A 22,201-nucleotide genomic window follows, 5' to 3' on the forward strand; every position below is an offset into this window, starting at 1 on the left:
CTCCAATGCCAGTACATCTTCCCTTAGAAATAGAGGCCAAATTGTTCACAGTATTTTGGGTGTGATTTAATTAGTTCCTTATGTAGTTTTCATGGGAATCCCCAATTTTGTATTCCATTCTCTTTAAAATTAAGGCCAAACTTCCCCAGCCCTGATTCCTGTGGCACTCCACTAGTTAGAGATTGTCATCCTAGAAATGCTCCAAAATCCAATGCTTTGTTTTCTATTTGTTAACCAATCCTCTACTAATATTCTACATCTGATACCACAACCTCTAATCTTATTACATAGCATAATGTGTGGTACCTGATCAAACTTATGAATATCCAAATAAATTACCTCCACTTCTTCCCCTTTATCTACCCAACATGATACTTTCTTAAAGAATTTAAGTAAATTTATTAGGTATGATTTACCCTTTGTGAAGCCATGCTGGCTCTGATTGAACATATTATATATTTCTAAATGTTCATCTATTATATCCTTTATAATAAATTGCAACATTTTCCCAATTTTACAGTAAGCTGTTTTGCTCAGAGTTACATTTTGCTTGTCTGAACCACATTACTGTGGGCCTGGAGTTGCATCTAGGCTAGACCAGGTAAGGACAGCAGATTCCCTTCCCTAAATGTCACGAATGAAACAGATGGGTTTATTCAACAATCAACGGTCACTATTACTGAGATGGTCTTGTTAGTTCAGATTGATTAACTGAATTTAAATTCTACCAGCTGTTGTAGTATAGCACATATCCCCAGGGCATTAGCCTGGACCACTAGATCAGAGACATTACCACTATGCCCTCACATCTCTAATTTTGTATTGTTAACAGACAGAATGAATGATTGAAGGACTAACAAACACCCTTATAGGGCAGCCAGACATGTGCTAATGACAGATGAGTATACTGCAAGGTGGACACCTTCTATATTCACACACTATTTAACAACATTTTCTCCCTGTTTAATTATGAGATTTCTCTTTCTAACTTTAAGGGAAGAATGTGTAAACACTCTGCCAAACCTTTAGGGGAATCTGACTTCAATAATACTATCTTTATTTTTAAAATGAGTTCAAAGAATTGAGCAGAGATGGCAGTTTGAATTGCTCAGGTTCTGGCAATGTCCCGCATTCTGGAAGAATAGACGGACTGCAGTCCATTATGTGTATGCACCCTCTACATGTAACAACACCAACTATGCAACACTGAAACAGGCCGTTAAGCCCAACTGGTCCGTGCTGGTATTTATGCTGCTCAAAAATCTCACCCTATCCCTTATCATCTCACTCCATCAACATACACAGTTATTCCTTTCTCACATCTACTTGGAACTAAAAATGCTGACAAGATGATTCAGAGTGTGATAGTTCCCAATTTCTAATCTTAGGGACAATAAGGGTTGCAACAGCACAGCATAACAATCCAGAATCAATTTTGTATTTTGCCAAAATGCATATGTGATTTTGGGTAAAATTAATATAAAATTTTCTGACACTACCAAGTCACTTAATGCAAATAAAGTCATATTTTCCATTTTCCTCAAATAAAGCAATAATTGCCATATTGTACATATTATGCAATTATTTCCAGAAAAAAAACCAGGCCATTTGATTCTCACTGGTCCATAACTAGTGTTTAGGTCCCATCTGCACCTACTTCCACTATACTCCACATGCCTTTCTCACTCCTACATTCATCAGCTTCTCTTTCAAAAAGATGTTTTTTTTTAATTCAAGCAACAGCTTGTAGTACAAAGACTAATAGTTTACATTAACAATTTTGTGTGCGCAGTCAGTGATCATGTTTTACATGCAGCCATGTAAACATCATATATTGGTGAAAGTTAATAGACAAATCCAGCAGGTAGTAGGGGACAAGAGGTAGGATAAAAAAAGAACAGTTACATTGAGTTTAAATTATATTAAAATTACAAACTATTAAGCATTCCTGCATGACAGGCACTGAGTTACATCTAAATTCCAACAGTGAAGCATTTCATTGAGAACCCAAACTATTTATGCCATCATGAGCAAGAGATGACAAATGGTGATTTAATTTGAGAGTCACCACATTTCAGGCACAGGGAAGGGATTGAAAAAGCAGGACCTTCACAGTGGCTTCAGCTGGTACAGGAATCGAACTCACTTTTGGCATCTCTCTTTATCACAAACAAACCATCCATTCAAATGAATTAATTTCAGTACATTATCACCTTAAATAAATCTACATTAATCACCTCAGGTGTTCCTTAAGTAGCAAATTCAACATCCACTCCTGAGTTCCCTATGGAAACTGAGCAGAGCATAGAGTCATAGAGGTGTACAGCATGGAATCAGGCCCTTCGGTTCAACCCACCCATGCTGACCAGATATCGTATTGTGTTTGTTTCAGATTTCCAGCATCTGCAGTATTTTGCTTTTATTCCCCATGGGATTTATTAGTCACTGCCATGGTCTTGGGTGAAAACACAAGTCCAAAAATGGGAATCCAAACTTTGCAATCAAGATTTCTCAGACATCAGGATACGTTTGAATGATTGAAAGGTGTAGGGCAATGGTCGTGTACTTTTGAAAGATGGCTGCTTTCACACTTGGCAAAAGTGAGGACTGCAGACGCTGGAGCTAGAGTCAAGACTAGAGTGGTACTGGAAATGCACAGGAGGTCAGGCAGCTTCCGAGGAACAGGAAAATCGACGTTTCGGGCAGGAGCCCTTCATCATTCCTGAAACTTCGATTTTCCTGTTCCTCGGATGCATTCATGCTTGCCCAGCAGGACAAATTAACTGGGAAGTGTTGTGAACTGTGGTTATTTTGCCCTCTTAGCTTTGCAATTCAGAGAGCTTTTAGGAAAATAAAAGATGCCTCAGTCTAAATGGTATTCTTCGAAGCCACAGTGAATAGCAGCTCATCCTCAGTAATTCAATGGGCTTCAAACATAATGAGGGCAAACGACAACACCTCACAGAAATTCTGTGGTGTGAAGAGGAGAGACAAGTTTATCCTACACTGATTTGTTCAAGATAGGCATTCAGGCTGTTACATAATGTATCCTGTCCTCCCAGAGAGGAGAGCAGTTCTCCCAGGTGTCCTGGATGATATATGTCCCTCAACAAATATCATAAAATCAGAATACACTGCCATTATCTTGCTGTGGTTTTGGGATCTTGCTGTGCACAAATGGGCTGCTGCTGTGTTCCCTACATTATAACAGTTATTGAATGCTGTTCCTGTTGTTCTGTTGGTGTGTGTTCAGCAAGGTTCAGTGTTTATTGTCTGGGCTAGGGCCATCACACACATGGGGCTGAAGCTTACCAGAGATCAGCTAAACATCATTTTCGTTGTTTTGCTTAGAAGGTTTTGCTCCATGAGGCCCAATGAGTTTTCTAATCTTATCATCCTAATCTCACTTCATTAACTACCTACCATGCCTCTCTAGCACCCTGCTCATCCAAATTCAGTCTGATTCTCTCACATTCCATTGCCTGGATCTTCCAGGATTGGTGGTGCTGTCTCCATGTTTATAAAGCTGTTGTACACCAAGTCAATGCTGCCTAACACAGTTCCATTAACCAGCCCTGGACATTGAATGTAAGGTGAAACTGGCACCCTGCTTTGCAGACAGAGACCTGGAGGTCAGGCTGGGTGGAACGATGCAAAGATGCAGAGCAGGCCAAAACACTAGATGCTGGCAACCAGTTCCATGATTCCCTCATGGGTCACTGCAGTCCAGGGAAACATGGAATAATGCAGGAAGAAGGTCAATAATCTTTGCCATTCTGCTAGGAGAAATGCCAACTTCTTCTCTCAGCTACCTCAAACTCATTCCACCCATGTAACTACACCCACCTCCCACCCACTCCTCATGCTATATCGCTCTCATTGTTGCATGCAACAATTTCCCTCATCACTGTTCCCCACCCAAACCCTCTGTACTACTAACTCTGCATGCACTTTGCTCTGCCTACTCAATGTCTTAGGATACCTCACCACTTCTTCCCCAGCTGCACCAGCATTACCATCTGTGCCAACCATCTTCATCTCATTCAATCCCTTTGTTTCTGTCATGCCAGGTGAAAATGGCCCTGACGAGCATCAAAAGGGCCAGGGCAGATGGCAGGGTGCCTAGCTTTGAGCTCCTCACCACTGTGGAGAAAGAATGTTGGACCTGAGCAACAATTAACGAGACCTTTCCATGGAAATCCACAAACCTCCATGTCTCAACAACCAAGAAACATTGTCCATTGCTCTGCCACTGTTTCATTTCTTGCGCTCTAAATGCATTCTTAGCATCTCAGAGCATCTGCCCCTCTCTCTTTTGTCTCCTACAGGCACCAATGGCATTGTCACCACCTTTGAGGAAGCAAGTATGGATGCTTCTTGCACCCTCACCAGCTCAGTTACTGATATTTCACTGGGTACATTAGCTAGATAAGGGTCAGGAGCACTTGGGTGAGCAGATCATGACCACACCTCCATAGCTGAAAAAAGCAGAATGGTCTGTTGCACTTGAAGGCCTGGCAGAGAGCAGGAAATGATCATTTTGAATGTTTTATTCCTGCTCTTAATTTCTATCTTTTAATATTTCTACCTGTTCATGCTGTACCAGGAGATGAACCGATGTTGTCAGCAACTCATCACCTCATTGACATGCAGAAGCAGTCACAGGAGTAGTAGGCAGGTTTGTCAGGGTCACTGGGCAACTTGGCACAAAGCTTGCGGCACTGCAGCAACACCTCTGGGTCCCTTTAGCTGCCTCTATGGACAGGTTGGTGGCTGGTATGGAGACCCAAATCCAGCATTCTCGGAGACTCCTGGATATGCACATAGACATGCACACTTTCACTCCAGCTATTGCTCAGTGCCAATGCCTAGGGGATAAGGGACATGGGAGGTTGACTCCACTCCAAGTGTTCTTCCTGATGTGGAGACAGGTCCATGTAAGTATGTACACAGCCAGAGGCAGAACCATTGATAGGATCCTGCTAAATTCTCCTCTCAGGACATTGCTTTCAGGCCTTCTACCTGCCAGCAACTCTCAGCTTTTGGAATGTCAAGCCCATGACATTTCACCTGTTTTGGGGCAGAACATACTCAGCATGCCTAGCCCCAGGGTCACCTGAACAAAACTCCCAGAGCAATGGCTCCACTTTTGGGTAGGCTGTTTCCACACCAGCTAAGGACCCAGCATTGCATCAAAACATAGAGGAAGGGAAAGAAAGAAGAAAGACTCCTGAGGGTGCAAAGGTTGCACTGGTGAAAATTCATTGCAAATGTATAATCACATTTGTCAATATATGTTCACTTTTCTTCATCAAGTGTGTTGAGCACATGTTTGTCTATCCACAACTACAACATTGAAGATACAGAGACTAGTCACCCTCAGTGCTACATGGAGTTTTATTCTCCAGGGTGTGAAGTGAAAAGCTCCTGCACATTGTGGTAGCTATGGGAACATGGAAGGCGAATACTACTTTGGCAATCTTTCCAGACCCCAAAATATTGCTTATGCATTACAGTCATTAGTAGGATTAATTCTTGATGTTGCATAACATGGTCAAGAGTGTTTGGGTGAAGGAGTTCCACTGCACAAAAAAGGGATTGTTGGCTAAGAGTCATATAGCACATAGCACACAGACGTATTTCAGCTTTAGACTAAACTTGATGCTATTTGAATTGAAGCTTCTTTCCTCACAGGACAAGAACCCCACCCACACTTAATATGGTGGTTGCCATTTTCATATCCATTGAGCACTTCTTATTCACAACACGATGAAAAGAAACAGCAGTCTCTCCTCAACCAGTGAGTCTCAGGCTCAGCCTTCAACAATTGCTGAACTCCCAGATGCACAAATTGCCCTCTTGTAACTCTGCCAGTCAACCCCCCCAGCTTTGAACCTTGACCTTTAGTGGACAGGACCATCAGCAATGACTGTAGCCTTGAGCAGCTCAGAAAAACAACCCCGAACAATGAATGACTAAACCCCTGACTGATATCTGATCAGTTCCTTGACTCTGTTCCTGTGACTCCCAGACTGATTGCACTCTTCCCACAGTGCTGACCATAACCCATTCCTCGGACTGAAGAGTTACAGACCCCATGACAGTGACTGTCCCACTTTAAAGTGAAGCACTGTACTGTAAGAGATGTACTATGACAATATGGTGAGGGTGGTACAAGTTGGATTACAAGGTCCATGAACATGGGGTTTGTGCAACAGCTGTCCATGGTGTCTGACCTGAGACATTCCTGATGAAGGGCTTTTGCCCTAAACGTCGATTTCGCTGCTCGTTGGATGCTGCCTGAACTGCTGTGCTCTTCCAGCACCACTGATCCAGAATCTGGTTTCCAGCATCTGCAGTCATTGTTTTTACCTGAGATATTGGTGCCCAGTCTCCAAAACAATGACCCAGAGGAGGAAGCAGCAAGCTGGAATTGCCAAGTTCTCCGACATTCATGTCGAGAATTCTCAGCATCTACCTTCTAACTGTTGTGTAGTAGAATAGTAGCATTCACTTTAATGCAATGAGATTAGATAGTAATGCGGGTGATAATGAGCAATAATCCATGTGAATAGCCTATTGCTGCTCACTAGTAAGAATCTCATCTCAATATCCAAAACTCGATTGGAAAATGGAGCTTTCTGGTCTCAATGTTAGAAAGGATTTTCTCAAATTTCTTACCATGGCTCATGTCATTTTAGAGCTAGGAAGATTCCATCCGTTATTATAAGCTAAATCTTGATTTGCAGATCTGACTGAAAATGCTGTATATTAAGTCAATTTGGAACTGTGAGGGAAGGCATGTGCTCTCTTGTCCTTTAAGGACCTGACTCTCCTTCTCATATGTTGAGATTTAATGATGACAGAGACTCATCCATTTGGATCTGCATCCGAGTCCAATGTAAGACTCTGAGATTTGCTTTCTGAATTTTTTTATGTTAGTTTGGGGATGCCTGATAAGGTAGTATGGGGATTCCTGGCTGACTCAGGGAGGCTGGGCTTTTATGACTATGCTCTCTTTACCAGATGCACAGCACCTTCAAACAGCATTGGTGTTCAGGATTTTTACACGATGTTTGACATTGTAGATAGAGCTTCAACAGTGATTTTTGCCACTTCCTTAGAGAAGTGATGTGAGAACCACTGCCTGGTCAACTTGGAGTTCTGTTTCAAGGCAAACGTGAAACTGCAATTATTTCAATCCTAGAGGCCTGACTGAAAAAAAGCAGATGAACTCAGGGCATGGATAGGACTGTGGGAATGGGATATCATAGCTATTATAGAAACATGGCTGATGAAGTGACAGGACTATCAGCTCAACTTTGCAGATAATTGATGCTATAGCAAGGACAGAAAATGAGGCAAGAGAGAAGGAGGAGTGGCATTTTTGATTAGGCAAAACATCATGGCAGCACTTGGAGAGGATATTCCTGGGGAATCATCCAGTGAAGCTATATGAGTGGAACTGAGAAATAAGAGAGAGGTGATCACTTTAATGGGATTGCACTATAGACTCTCCCTAATAGTCAGTGGGAAATTGAGGAGCAAATATAGGGAGATTGCAGATAACTGTAAGAAAAAATATGGTTGTTATAGTAGAGGATTTTAACTTTCCAAATATAGTTTGGCACCACCATCAAGTTAAGGGCTTGGATGGGAAAGAATTTGTTACGTGTGTTCAAGAAAATGTTCTCAATCAGTATGCAGATATCCCCACAAGGGAAGGAGCAAACTCAATTTCCTCTTGGGAAATAAGGCAGGGCAAGTGACTGAGGTGGGAATGGGGAAGTACTTTAGAACCAGGGACCATAATTCTACTAGTTTTAAAAGAGTTATGGAAAAAGATAGGCCTGGTCCACAAGTTAAAGTTCTAATTTAGGGCAATATCAATTCTGATGGTATGAGATAGGAATTTTCAAAAGTTGATTGGGGGAGGCTGTTCATAGGGAAAGAAATGTCTGGCAAGTGGGAGACTTTCAAAACCAAGATAACAAGAGTTCAGGGTCAATATGTTCTTGTTAGTGCAAAGGGCAGGTCTGGCAGGAGTAGGGAATATTGGATGTCCAGGGATATTGAGGCTCCAGTCAGGAAAAAGAAGCATGCATATATCAGATACACACAGCTGGGATCAGGTGAATTCCTTGTGGAGTGTAGGGGGTATAACAGTACATTTAAGGAGGAAATCAAGAGGGCAAAGAGGGAACAGGAGATAGTTTTGGCAGATAAGGTTAAGTCAAATGAAAGAAATTCTACAAGTATATTAAGGGCAAAAGAGTAACTGGGGAGAGAATAGATCTCCCTAAAGGTCAACATGGCCATAGGAGCTGGGTGAAATCCTAAATGAATATTTTGCATCAGTATTTATCCATGGAATTAAGGGAACTCAAGAAATAAATTGTGATTTCTTAAAAAGAGTCAACATTCCACAAGAGGAAGTGCTGGAGGTCTTAAAACACATAAAGGTAGATAAAATCCCTGGGACTTGATCAAGTGTACCCCAGAACATGTGGGAAGCTAGGGAAGAAATTGTGAGGCCCTGCAAAGACACTTGTATCATTGACAGCCACATGCGAGATGCTGGAAGACTGGAGGATAGCTAATGTTGTGACATTATTTAAGAAAGGCTGCAATGGAAAACCACGGAATTACAGGCAGATAAGCCTAACATCAGTGGTGGGTAAATTGTTGGAGGGGATTCTGAGAAACAGCATCTGCATGCATTTGGAAACACAATAACTGATTAGGGATAGTCAGCATGGCTTTGTACGTGGGAAATCATGACTCACTAACTCCTTTGAGATTTTTGAAGAAGTGACGATGAAGATAGATGAAGGCAAAAGGTAGATGTTGTCTACGTGGATTTTAGAAAGTCCTTTGACAAGGTTCTGTGTGGTAGACTGATTAGTAAGGTTAGATCATATGGGATCCAGGGAGAGCTAGTCAATTGGATATAAAATTAGCTGGGCAGTGGGAGATAGAGGGTGGTGGTAGAGGATTGTTGTTCAACCTGGAGTCCTGTGACCAGTGATGTGTCACAATGATCAGTGCTGAGTCCATTATTGTTTGTTGTTTATGAAATGGTTTGGATGATAATATAGGAGGCAAGGTCAGTTTGCAGATGACACTAAAATTCGCGGGATCTTGAACAGTGAAGAAGGTGATCTAAGAGTACAATAGGACCTTGAACAAATGGGCCAATGGGCCAAGGAATGGCAAATGCATTTTAATTTAGATAAACACGGGGTTTTGTGTTTTGTAAGACAAAACCAAGGTAGGACTTGCATAGTTAATGGTAGGATTGTGGGGAGTGTTGTTGAATGGAAATAGGGGTGCAGGTACACAGTTCCTTGAAAGTGGCATCATAGGTTGACAGATTGGTGAATAAGGCATCTGGCATGCTTGCTTTCATTGGTCAGAGCATTGAATACAGGAGTTAGGTCTTCATGTTATTGCTACACAAGACATTGGTACGATCACATCTGGAGTTTTGCATACAATTTTGCTCACCCTGCTATAGGAAAAATGTTATTAAATGTAAAGGATTAAAAAAGATTTACAAGGATGTTATCAAGACTGGAGAGCTTGAGTTATAAGGTGAAGCTGGATAGGCTGGGACTTTTTTTCCCTGGAGTGCAGGAGGCTGAGTGGTGACCTTATAGAGGTTTATTAAATCATGAGGGGTGTAGATAAGGTGACTAGCCAAGGTCTTTTCCCCAGGGTCAGAGAGTCCAAAGTTAGAGGGCAAAGGTTCAAGTTGTAAGGGGAAAGATTTAAAAGGTACCTGAGGTGTAACATTTTCTCACAGAAAGTTGTGCCTATATGGAATGAGCTGTCAGAGGAATTGATAGAGGGAAGTACAGTTACAACATCTAAAAGACTTCTGGACAGATACGGGAAGGTTTAGAGGGATATGGGTCAAAGGCAAGCAAATGACAGTAGTTCAGTTCAGGAAAGCTGGTCAGCATGGACGAGTTGGGCTGAAGGATCTGTTTCCATAGAGCCTGTATAACTCAATGACTCTGCTACTTAATGGCAAACTTTGTGCTGTTTCCATCCAACATGTGATTGGAGAGAATACTCGAGGAATATTAAGATCTCTGAGCGGAGTTCGTGGTGGGGAGTGCTGGCAGTTGCTAATTTTTTTCAAGGAATCCGAGATTGTAGCCAGAGACAGAGACAATGTTATGTGCCTTTTTTTAAAGACTTTTGTAAACCTGAACTGTGTTCTGAAGGCTTGGTAAAAGTCAACACATCGCTGAATGTTCTCCAGAGTCTAACAGTAACTACACTTCAAAAGTACTTTGTTGGCTGTAAAACTCTTTGGGGTATCATAAGGTCATGAAAAGTGCTAGATTAATGTCTCAACAATGCCCAATTCTTTCTTTCTTTAATGACAGGTCCTGTCGTAAATCAGGAGATGAAAAATATATCATTAATAATGAAAGACCTATCTTCATACAACACCTTTTACAACCCTGGGATATCCCAAAGCGATGATGTGCTTTTGAATTGTAGGCACTGTTGCAATGTAGGCAACACTGATAATGATTTTATCGTTGAATCATTAAATGGTTTATACAAATCATGTTAATGAATGAATTCCTGGGTGATACATGGAAGTGAATTAATATGGAAATGAAGGATGTATCAGAAGTGAGGGGGATAATTACAGCTGCTCAGAAAGGTGTCCATTTTGTTTTACCAGAGGCTTGTCTCCATGATATGAATCAATTTCTGATACCTCTTCCAATTGGTATTGATTCATCTGCAAGTTTCAATAAAATGATGTTGGACATTTTGTTGCTGAAGGTTTTTAAAATGAGCCCAGTTTTGTTCACCTTCAAGATTTGTATATGTGCCTTTCCACAGCACAGGGTAAAAAAAATGACTGCAGATGCTGGAAACCAGATTTTGGATTAGGGTGCTGGTAGAGCACAGCAGTTCAGGCAGCATCCGCGGAGGAGCAAGATTGACGTTTCGGGCAAAAGCTCTTCATCAGGAATACAGGTAGAGAGCCTGAAGCGTGGAGAGATAAGTGAGAGGAGTGTGGGGGTGGGGAGAAAGTAGCATGGAGTGCAATAGGTGAGTGGGGGAGGAGATGAAGGTGATAGGTCAGGGAGGAGGGTGGAGTCGGTAGGCGGAAAAGAAGATAGGCAGGTAGGACAAGTCCAGGTAGGACTAGTCCAGGCACTGCCCTATCCCCCCTAATCCAGGAACTCCCCGCATACGTTCAAGACACAATCCATGCCCTCCACCTCCTCCAAGACTTCCGTTTCCCCAACCCCCAATGCCTCATCTTCACCATGGATATCCAATCCCTCTACATCTCCATGTGTCATGACCAGGGCCTCCAAGCCCTCCATTTTTTCCTCTCCTAATGTCCCCAACAGTACCCTTCCATCGACACTCTCATTCGTTTGGCCGAACTGGTCCTCACCCTTAACAATTTCTCCTTCGAATCCTCCCACTTCCTCCAGACCCAAGAGGTAGCCATGGGCACACGTATGGGCCCCAGCTATGCCTGTCTCTTTGTTGGCTACGTAGAAAAGTCGATCTTCCGTAATTACAATGGCACCACTCCCCACCTCTTCCTCCGCTACATTGATGACTGCATTGGCGCCACCTCGTGCTCCCGCGAGGAGGTTGAGCAATTCATCAACTTCACCAACACATTCCACCCTGACCTTAAATTTACCTGGACCATCTCTGACACCTCCCTCCCCTTCCTGGACCTCTCCATCTCCATTAATGACGACTGACTTGACACTGACATTTTTTACAAACCCACCGACTCCCACAGCTACCTGGATTACACCTCTCCCCACCCTACCTCTTGCAAAAATGTCATCCCGTATTCCCAATTCCTCCGCGTCCGCCGTATCTGCTCCCAGGAGGACCAGTTCCACCACAGAACACACCAGATGGCCTCCTCCTTTAGAGACCATAATTTTCCTTCTCACGTGGTTAAAGATGCCCTCCAACGCATCTTGTCCACATCCCGCACCTCCACCCTCAGACTCCATCCCTCCAACCTTAACAAGGACAGAACATCCCTGGTGCTCACCTTCCACCCTACCAACCTTCGCATAAACCAAATCATCCACCGACATTTCCGCCACCTCCAAACAGACCACACCACCAAGCATATATTTCCCTCCCCATCCCTTTCCACCTTCCACAAAGACCGTTCCCTCCGTGACTACATGGTCAGGTCCACAGCCCCCTACAACCCACCCTCCCATCCTGGCACCTTCCCCTGCCACCGCAGGAACTGTAAAACCTGCGCCCACACCTCCTCCCTCATCTCCATCCAAGGCCCTAAAGGAGCCTTCCACATCCTTCAAAGTTTTACCTGCATATCCACTAATATCATTTATTGTATCCGTTGCTCCCGATGCGGTCTCCTCTACACTGGGGAGACTGGACACCTCCTAGCAAAGCATTTTAGGGAACATCTCTGGGACACCCCCACCAATCAACCACGCTGCTCCGTGGCCCAACATTTCAACTTCCCCCTCCCACTCTCCCGAGGACATGGAGGTCCTGGGCCTCCTTCACCGCCGCTCCCTTACCACCAGACGCCTGGAGGAAGAACGCCTCATCTTCCGCCTCGGAACACTTCAACCCCAGGGCATCAATGTGGACTTCAACAGTTTCCTCATTTCCCCTTCCCCCACCTCACCCTAGTTCCAAACTTCCAGCTCAGCACCGTCCCTTTCCACAGCACAGGGAATGGATCACACTCAAAAGCAGGAGCTGTCCTGTTTAGATTAGATTACTTACAGTGTGGAAACAGCCCTTCGGCCCAACAAGTCCACACCGACCCGCCGAAGCGCAACCCACCCATACCCCACATTCACCCCTTACCTAACACTACGGGCAATTTAGCATGGCCAATTCACCTGACCCGCACATCTTTGGACTGTGGGAGGAAACCGGAGCACCCGGAGGAAACCCACGCAGACACGGGAAGAACGTGCAAATTCCACACAGTCAGTCGCCTGAGTCGGGAATTGAACCCGGGTCTCTGGCGCTGTGAGGCAGCAGTGCTAACCACTGTGCCACCGTGTTCTTGTCACATCCTCATGTATATACCCACTAATAAGACCGCATCACAAATGAGTAAGTTTATTGATACCTCAGAGGATACCAACTCATGTATTAAGAGGAGCTTCGTAAGTTTAAATGAGAAAGTACTCTTGGTTTATTTTGGGTATATAAATGGCACAGTGGTTAGCACTGCTGCCTCATAGCGCTCAGACCTGGGTTCAATTCCAGTCTCAGACGACTGTCTGTGTGGAGTTTGCACATTCTCCCTATGTCTGCATGGGTACTCTCCAGTTGTTCCGGTTTCCTCCCACAATCCAAAGATGTGCAGGTTAGGTGAATCGGTCATAGTATTCAGGGATGTGAGGGTTAGGTGCATTAGTCAGGGTAAATGTAATTTAATAGGTTAGTGGAATGGGTCTGGGTGGATTGCTTTTCGGAGGGTCATTGTGAACTTGCTGTGCCTAATGGCTTGTTGCCACACTGTAGGAATTCTACGAATTTCCCCATATCCACATGGATTTCCTCCAGGTGCTCCAGTTTCCTCCCACAGTCCAAAGTTGTGCAGGTTAAGTGGATTGTCCATGTTAAATTGCCCATAGTATCCAGTGATGTGCAGGCTAGGTGGGTTAGCCATAGTAAATTCTAGCTTATAGGGATAAAGTAGGAGGCTAAGTCTGGAAGGGATGCTCTTTGGAGGGTCAGTGCAGATTTAATGAACTAAATGGCCTCTTTACTATTGATATTCTACAGTTCTAATAATAATCACCAAAGACACAGATGAGATAATTATAAAGTAATATACTATCAGGTGCAACCCTATGGTTTTGGATTTGTATAATTGCATATACATAAAACAATAATGCAACAGTGTCAAATTAAAAGCAAAAGGAAATTATGCTCAACAAAGAAAAGTGTCACATACTTGCAGTGAAGCTGAATAAAAACCATAAGGTAGAAATTAACATGAGAAAATATTAATAACTGGGCAATATTAATACCTATTCTTCCTAGCGATGTCCCTGTGGATTCTGCCAGCAGAATGCCTGTCACCTTTTCACCAGCTCTCTCCACGATGTCTGTACACTTGCCAATGATTATGGATATATGTATTGACATCATGGCCCTAACAGAAGTCTGGCTGAGGGGTGATGACACCTCCGCCTTTAATGAATTCTCTCTGCCTGGCTATAATGTTTAGATCCCCCAATGCTCATATCACAGTGCAAGAAGGATGCTGCTCAGAAACAAATTTCCTTTTGGCACTTACTCCTCCATTGACGATTCACTCCCCTCACCTCTCATGTACAGCTTCTCTACGACCCCGTCAAACACCATGACAATTACCTCCATCGGATATTCGGTAAGATGTCAGTGGAATTGGACTTCTGAGCCCGGAGCTCGTCTGCTTTTTTTTCATTTCCTTTCTTTTTTTTCTCTCTTCTCTAATTTTTTTTCTCTTCTATTTTATTTTACTTACCTCTTGGTGAAGAGCTCAGTCATGGTGACAGCATCAACGGTGCGTGGGCCTAGCAACACAGACTCACGGCAGTGGCGTTGGGGAAAGAATGGGTTCTTGGCAGCTTGTGCATTGTTGAGACAGTCGTTGCGCTGACTCATGGGTGCTGCTGAGGCGATGAGTTTGGGTTCCCAGCAACACTTGATTCCAGCACAGACTCCATGGAGGTGATGACGGAGATGAGTTTGAGCCCAGTACAAAACCTGGATCCATCAACAGTGGCTGCATTGGCAAAGTCTGGTGAGGAGTCATAGTGGTGAGAGCATCAGTGGGGGCAAGTTGGCGCTGAAGTGTGGTGACTTTCATTCCAGCGGTGGTAACATGGTGAAGGGGCTTGTGCCAGGCCCATGGCCCATGACAGGGCACTTAACAAGAAGAACTGTAGAGTTGGACACTTCCTTCATTTATTCATTTTTCTGCCTTTATATTCTATGTTGTGGTTTATTTTTCTGTATTTTAAAATGGTGCCAAAGCTTGGTGACACCATACAACACTTGCACTTTTTTTTAACAAGATACATATGACAATAAATAAATCAAAATCCTTGCCAGATTCCTCCATTTGCCTCTGCCCTGAGCAATCTCTTATTCTTGATAACTTCAATTACTATCTCAGCTCTTTCAGTTCTTCATGCTCTGTGTTTGTTGTCCTTCTCAATCTCACCCTCCATATCAACTCCCCAACCCTTGACCTTGTTGTGGCCGTGATATCAATCACCTCTGACCACTTGCTTGCATGCATCACATTGCACCCACATCCTTCAACTCCCTCCCTAACCCAGTTTGTTGAGTGACCATCCTTGCAGAAAATTACACTTCCCAATCATAAAACATAACACTTCAAGTTCCTAACTCTCTAGGCTTTGGTCCTTAGATTCAGTAAGAGGTGGTAACCAAAAGGTAATGCTCCTGTCCTAATAATTCAGTTGCTCAGGTTAATGTTCTGGAAACCAGGTTCAAATCCCACCACAGCATCTATTTTATGAGAGAGAAATAACTGGTGGCTGTTTAATCGGAGGGCCCTCAGATGAGAGGAGAAGTTGAGAAGTAAAGTTGTTCATGGTAACCTCAACCAGTGCAGGAAATGAATCCGGGTTGCTGGCATCATTCCATATCATGGACTAGCCATCCAGCCAGCTGAGCTAACCAGCTCCTCCTATCATCTATTGAGATTTAAATTCAATTCCTCATTCTAAAATATAAAGCTAGTCTCAGCAATGGTGACCATGGCATCTGTCAAATGCTTGTTGTTGTGAAAAACCATCCGGTTCACTAATGTCCTCTCAGGAAAAAAATCTGTCATCCTTACCTAGTCTGGTCTACATGTCACTTCAGACCCACAGCATAATGGACTGCCCTCCAAAATGGCCGAGCAAGCGATACAGTTCACGTGAAATTAAGGATTTTGGGCACCAAGAGCTGGCCTTGCTAGTAATGCCCACATCCTGTGAAGAAATGTTGAAGAAAAACAATTCATTTCTGCCCCATTGCAGCCTTTGATATTTTGTCCCAATTAAAACAATTGCTATCTTCTACCCTGTCAGTTCTCCCGGTACAGTTCTCTGCTTTGCCCACTTGAATCAAAGGGACAAAGACCTGAATGTTTATGGCTGCCGACTGGTTTAGCCACTGACCAATAAATCCAACTGGACTACAGAAAGGCACTCGTCCTGTACTCTGCCAAAACTGTTGCAGGACACCTTGAGGAAAAAGATAATTCTGAACTCTGGTCTCCTCTGTGAAAACATATTGTTCAAGTCCTCTTCTCCTATCTACTCCACCTTCACCTCCAACAATAACGACTAAAACTCCTACAACACCAAGATTAAGACCATCCAATCAGCTATTTCTGCTACTCCCCTCCAATGCATGATCTCATCGCAATTATTCCCTCATCCTACTCTTTCTCTTTGACTGTAAGTGTTGGGTTTATAATGGCACTAAATGTTTACCATCTCTGCATTGTGCTTCGTAATATTGAGCTGCACATACCCCTTAGTCTTGATCTTCCAATGGCAGCAGTGGTTAATATTTCCAATAATGCATCAGGACCATGAAAAGGTCCTAGTATTCACCCAGGAAGTTTAAATTTCCAATAGGAAAATTATGCTTCTTTGTGATTAGGTAGAAATTTTCCCTGTTGTTAATCTCAGATTCAGGACATAGATTCACAGTGAGTAACGGCAGCAGTTTAAAAGGTGTAAATGATCTTTTAAAAATTAAACCTGAACAATTAACATTCAACAACCAATCCTGCACCATTCCCTGTTACTCAGTCCCTTGTCTATGTTGCTCACCAGCATCCTTGTACCCAAACTTGAACTGCACCGCCCTCCAAAGGTGTTCAATCTCCCATTCCCCCGAAAATGCTCACTCAATACCCTGCACTCTAAACCATGCCCACACATCCAGACAATGATCACCACCACCTTGATCCCATGACAATATCAACCCAGCCATCCCTCAATCTCGAAAAAGCTAACCACCCATCACTTCCCCAAAAATGATCACTTATTCCCTCTATCAGCCACCCCTGCACACTCTGAACCCTTTCAAGTTTCACAACATCCTTCCTCGAGGAGGGAGACCAGAATTGCACACAATATTCCAAAAGTGACCAACCAATTTTCAGACTGGAGGCCTGTGACCAGTAGTGTAGTAAAGGATCGGGGCTGGGTCCACTGCTTTTTGTCATTTATATAAATCATTTGGATGTGAACATAGGAGGTATGGTTAGCAAACAGTGGAGATGTAGTGATCAGCGAAGATAGTTGCCTTAGAATACAATGGGATCTTGATCAGATGGGCCAATGGGCCGAGGAGTAGCAGATAGAATTTAATTTAGATAAATGTGTGGTGCTGCATTTTGGAAAGGCAAATCAGGGCTGGATTTGTACTCTAAATGGTAAGGTCTGTGGGACTGTTGCTGAACAAGGAGACCTTGGAGTGCAGGTTCAGAGTTGAGGTACCCCTTGTCATCATTCCATGAGCCAATACCTCCATCCTTACAATACATTGTCTTTCTACAGCAGTTCATACAAAGACACATTACCCAGTTGAATGGCCAAGCAGTCTTTTTTTCTCCCTATTTAAAATTTTTACACCTGGTAAAGAGAAAAGTTCAAAGACAATGGCAAAAAAAAGCTTTTAAATGCTTATGTTTCTTTTTTCTCTCCAGGCTCAATCTTCAATTCCTGGAGACTCTGGGCCACCTTATAGGTTTGCGAACCCTACTCTAAAATGCCATTTAGATTTGAGCACAGTGTGTGATAAATGTGATGCAGGTAGCAGGGTCTTACATTGAAGGACAACTCAAGCACCTAGCTGCCCTCATAGGCAAACATAAAGCATTCTTCGCATTTCAGGGTTAGAACCAGGGGCCATTTCCAAGCTGTCCAGACACCGTCACTCAGACTATGTGGCTGTTTTCATCTTACTATTTGAGACACCTTGCCATGCACAATTTGTTTGCTGTGTTTCTCTGTACTAGAACACTTCCAAAGTACTCCAGTGAGTGTAAATTACTGTGGGATGTCCTAAGATAAAAGGTGCAATAGAGGTACAAGCTTTTCTTTCTCTTCAGAGAAATACACGAAAAGACATGGTCAGAATCCAGAAAGAAGTAAAATTACAAAGAACTATGTCTATTAAAGGGGAGAAAAGGCAGGAAATAAGGCTTTGTAAAAGAATCTGACCCAAAATTCTCATCAGGTTGTGCATGACCCCTGTCGTTTTCCAGCATTTTCTGTTCTTGTGATTGAGAAACAGTACTCACATTGTAATGATTATTTTCATATGGTTCATTTTACAGTGAGTAATGCTGCTTCCTGCCATCTGTGATGAACATTTAATCATGAAGGCACACTTTGAATAACAGATTACTTTATTATACTGATGAAGTTCTCACCAACTCTTCACATTTACATTTTTCAGTGGCCACACATCCACAGTGTATAACTTTGACAATTAATTATTCATATAAATATCAACAGCGCTAATTGTAAATTATAAATTCTGTGCAGGCGTTATTGGCATATTAGTAACTTCTCCATTGCTTACCTCCTGCAAAAGCAAACTTATGTTATTCTCACAGATTTAGTAATGATTCTAAATACAGTATTAGGCAAGAACTTCCACTGTGCAATGATGCAGTTTCATATGGCAGGTTTCAATCCCATTCCCAGCCTCAGAGACTGCCTTATGTTAAACAGTCTAAAGTACTTGAGTCAGAGGAGACCTACTGCTTCTGTTTTGCCTTTGGCTCCTTCTTTCTAATGTTACTATGATCTTTTGTCACTCTATCCAACATTCCATTTTTATACTTCTTCCCTCGTCCTAACTGAAAATGAGCGTTGAGATCTGGCAAACACCTTTCCACTCCCATACCACATTAGGAAGCACTTATGAAACTTTTCAGATGGCAAATTTCTTGAGCAGCCATCTGAGATGGCAGCTTGAGGCTCAGGTGATAGCCTCTGAATTGAGTTCAAATCCCATTGCAGGGACCAGAGTACATAGAGTCACATAGCATGGAAACAGACCCCATTAGTCCAAAGAGTCCATGCCAAGCATAATCCCAAATTAAATTAGTGTCACTTGCCTGCTCCTGGCCCATACCCCTCCAAACCTTTCCTATTCATGTACTTATCCAGACGTCTTTTAAACACTGCAATTGTACCCATATCCACCACATCCTCATCCACGCAAAGCACCCTCTGTGTAAAATATTGTCCCTTATGTCTTTTTTTAAATCATCCAGGCTGACTTTCCAGTGTGATATTGAATGAACGCATTCTTTCTATGCATTCTTCACATGAAGTATTAAACTTCCCATGTGCCTGGATGGATGCAGCTCCAACAACACTCAGGAAGCTTGACATAAAGCAGCCCACTTGAAAGGTACCACATCCACAAACATCCACCTCCACCACCAATGTTCATTGACAGCAGTGTATACCATCAACAAGACATATTGCAGAAATTTGCCAAAGATTCTCAGACAGTACCTGTGAAACCCATGACCGCTTCCATCTAGGACAAGAGTCGAAAATAAATCAGAACACTACCAACTACAAGTTCCCCTCCAAGCCACTCACTTCCTAACTTGGGATTACATTTTTTTATTCTTTCATGGGATGTGGGCCTCAGTGGCTGGGCAAACAGTTATTGGCAATCCCTATTTGTAGTGATGTGCTGCCTTCTTTAATGATTGTAATTCAGAAGTATCACTGTACTCGGTGCAATAATATGTGGCACTATATTTATATGAGGCAAAATCCTGAAAATCCCTCCTTATCAGCAATATCAATGTAAATAGACCACATAAACTGCAATGGTTCAAGAAAGCACCCTGTTATCACCATCTGAGGGTCAGTTAGGGGAGAACAACAAATGCTGACCTAGCTAGCAATGCCCACATCCTAATAAGATGGTTATGTCTGGCGACTCAGGAAGAATCACTGATTGAGCCGAGTCCTGGGTGGCCATCTCCAGTATGCGGAAGTGCAAACGTTTCACTGGTCACACTGTCAGTGTGCCAGACTTGACAACTTGCAGAATTCTGATACTGAGGGGAAGATGGTGGTGCTGAAATGCAGGTTGCCTGAATGATGCTGAGAACAGTGACTACCACATCTGCTGTCCATTGGTGAGTGATGGACAAGGTGGAAGGAACATGTGTCTTGCAGACTCAAGAGGCTCGACTTGGAACACAGGCAAATGCAACGATCGTACACTGGAGCCAGGACAAAGTTTCTCTCTAACATTGTCTCTCAAAATCCGGGCAGAGAGATCCAACTTATAGATGCTGTGCAGGAGCAGATTGAAGTTGAACAATGATATTAGATCCTCAAATGACTCCAATGTTGGTGGGTCTGGCATAGATGGTGGTGGAGGTGAATCGGTCTAGTAGCAAAAGATGGCGCCAAAGGATGGCAACTTCGATGTTAGTTGGTTTTGGTATAAAAGACAACAAGGCGATAATGGTACTGAGCGACTGAGAACTCAAACGTGGATGGACTTCTCTTTCAGCTATATCTTTTCATTTTTCTCTTTTTCTTAAACTAACAAAATACCATCATATTGTAGTGACATGTGAAAACTTTACATTGTTTAATTGTATTTCTCAATTTAAAATACGCGTGACAACAAAAATCATTCATTCATCATTCATTCATGAAGGGATTTTTTAAAAAAAAACAGATTTAAGTGTTATTAAAGCTGTGATGTTTTTTGGAACATCCTATGCAGATTGCCATCAGTTCATTGAAACTTCGTCATCAGAAAGTATAAGTGAAATATTAGATAGGATTCTTCATTGATTTGAATCTTTAAGTCCATCTCACCCACTGAAACAGTTGACTAGACCAGCATAGGTCGAAATTCACTTAATTTTAAATTCCCTTAATATGAATTCCCACAAAGAATATCATGTGATTTTTGTCAGGTTGATATCATTGGGAATCTTCTGTTTTTATCTCTCATTCTGGTGATGAATCTAATGTTTTGAATTTGTGGATTCCATTCAAAAGTTACGGAGCTGTATGCCTACATTGCAACTAACATGCCATCATGTGAAACACAGTTTCCACGACGTATATAGAACTGAAAATTTTAATCATATGTGAGATAACAACATGCTCATGTCTATTTTCACAGGGAATGGTGGGAATGAAAAAAGACTAAACCCTCAGCTCATTCAGTCCCACAAGTAGCAGGAACAATATGGAACCATGGCAACATATCATTAGGAGTGATGTCAAGGATTCTGGGGTAAAACCAGATTGAGTGAAGCCTGTCACGTTCCATAAAATTAACTCACGGAGAAACAAACTTATGATAGCTGGCAACCAACTTTCTCAGCAACAAACTACACAACTTGCATTCATCTAGTGCCATGAAGTATTTCACAGAAGTATAATGAGTCAAAAATGAACAGTGAATTAAGTGTGACTTGACATTTCCTCACACAGTTTTTAAGAAAAATATACAAGGAGGAGGAGGTAGATCACAGAGCAATTGAAAACAATTTCAGGGAGCTAATCATAGGATCAAGGGAGTAAGGGGTTCCCAAGAGGGTAGTGTCGAAGGAGCACAACATTATGGGATTGTTATAGGACTGCTGCTGGTTACAAACATGGTGAGGCACCAGGTTAACAAAAAGGTTAAAAGTGAAGATGATATTTTAACAATGCTCAGTCAGCAGTGCACAAGGCTAATGGGTGAGCCAAACCTGATGCAAGATCAGATACAGATAGCAGAAATTTTGACATACTGAAGTTTCTAGAGGAGCACTGGAACAGATGAGCCTGCTTGTGACAATGAGGGGTTTGGCAGCAGATGAGCTAAAACATAGATGGAGGCAGGTTAGTGAATGCTGTCTTTGTGAGAAATTGTGGTTAATTAGAAGCTGAGTTCGGAATCAAGTAGAACACCAAGTATGTTAGCAATCTGATTAGTCAGAGAGGATCACTGAGGAAAGGGAGGGAATCAATGGCCCAGGGACAGAGCGTATGGGGCAGTGAGCACAACTGAAGACAATGGTTTTGGTCTTTCCATCCAATAATGGAATTTAGCGATCATTGAAAATTAAGTGTCAGAAAAGCAGTCTGGCAATATCAAGGCAGTGAAGGGTTTG

The sequence above is a fragment of the Hemiscyllium ocellatum genome, chromosome 3, assembly GCF_020745735.1.
Source record: "Hemiscyllium ocellatum isolate sHemOce1 chromosome 3, sHemOce1.pat.X.cur, whole genome shotgun sequence".
NCBI classification, from domain to species: Eukaryota; Metazoa; Chordata; class Chondrichthyes; order Orectolobiformes; family Hemiscylliidae; genus Hemiscyllium; species Hemiscyllium ocellatum.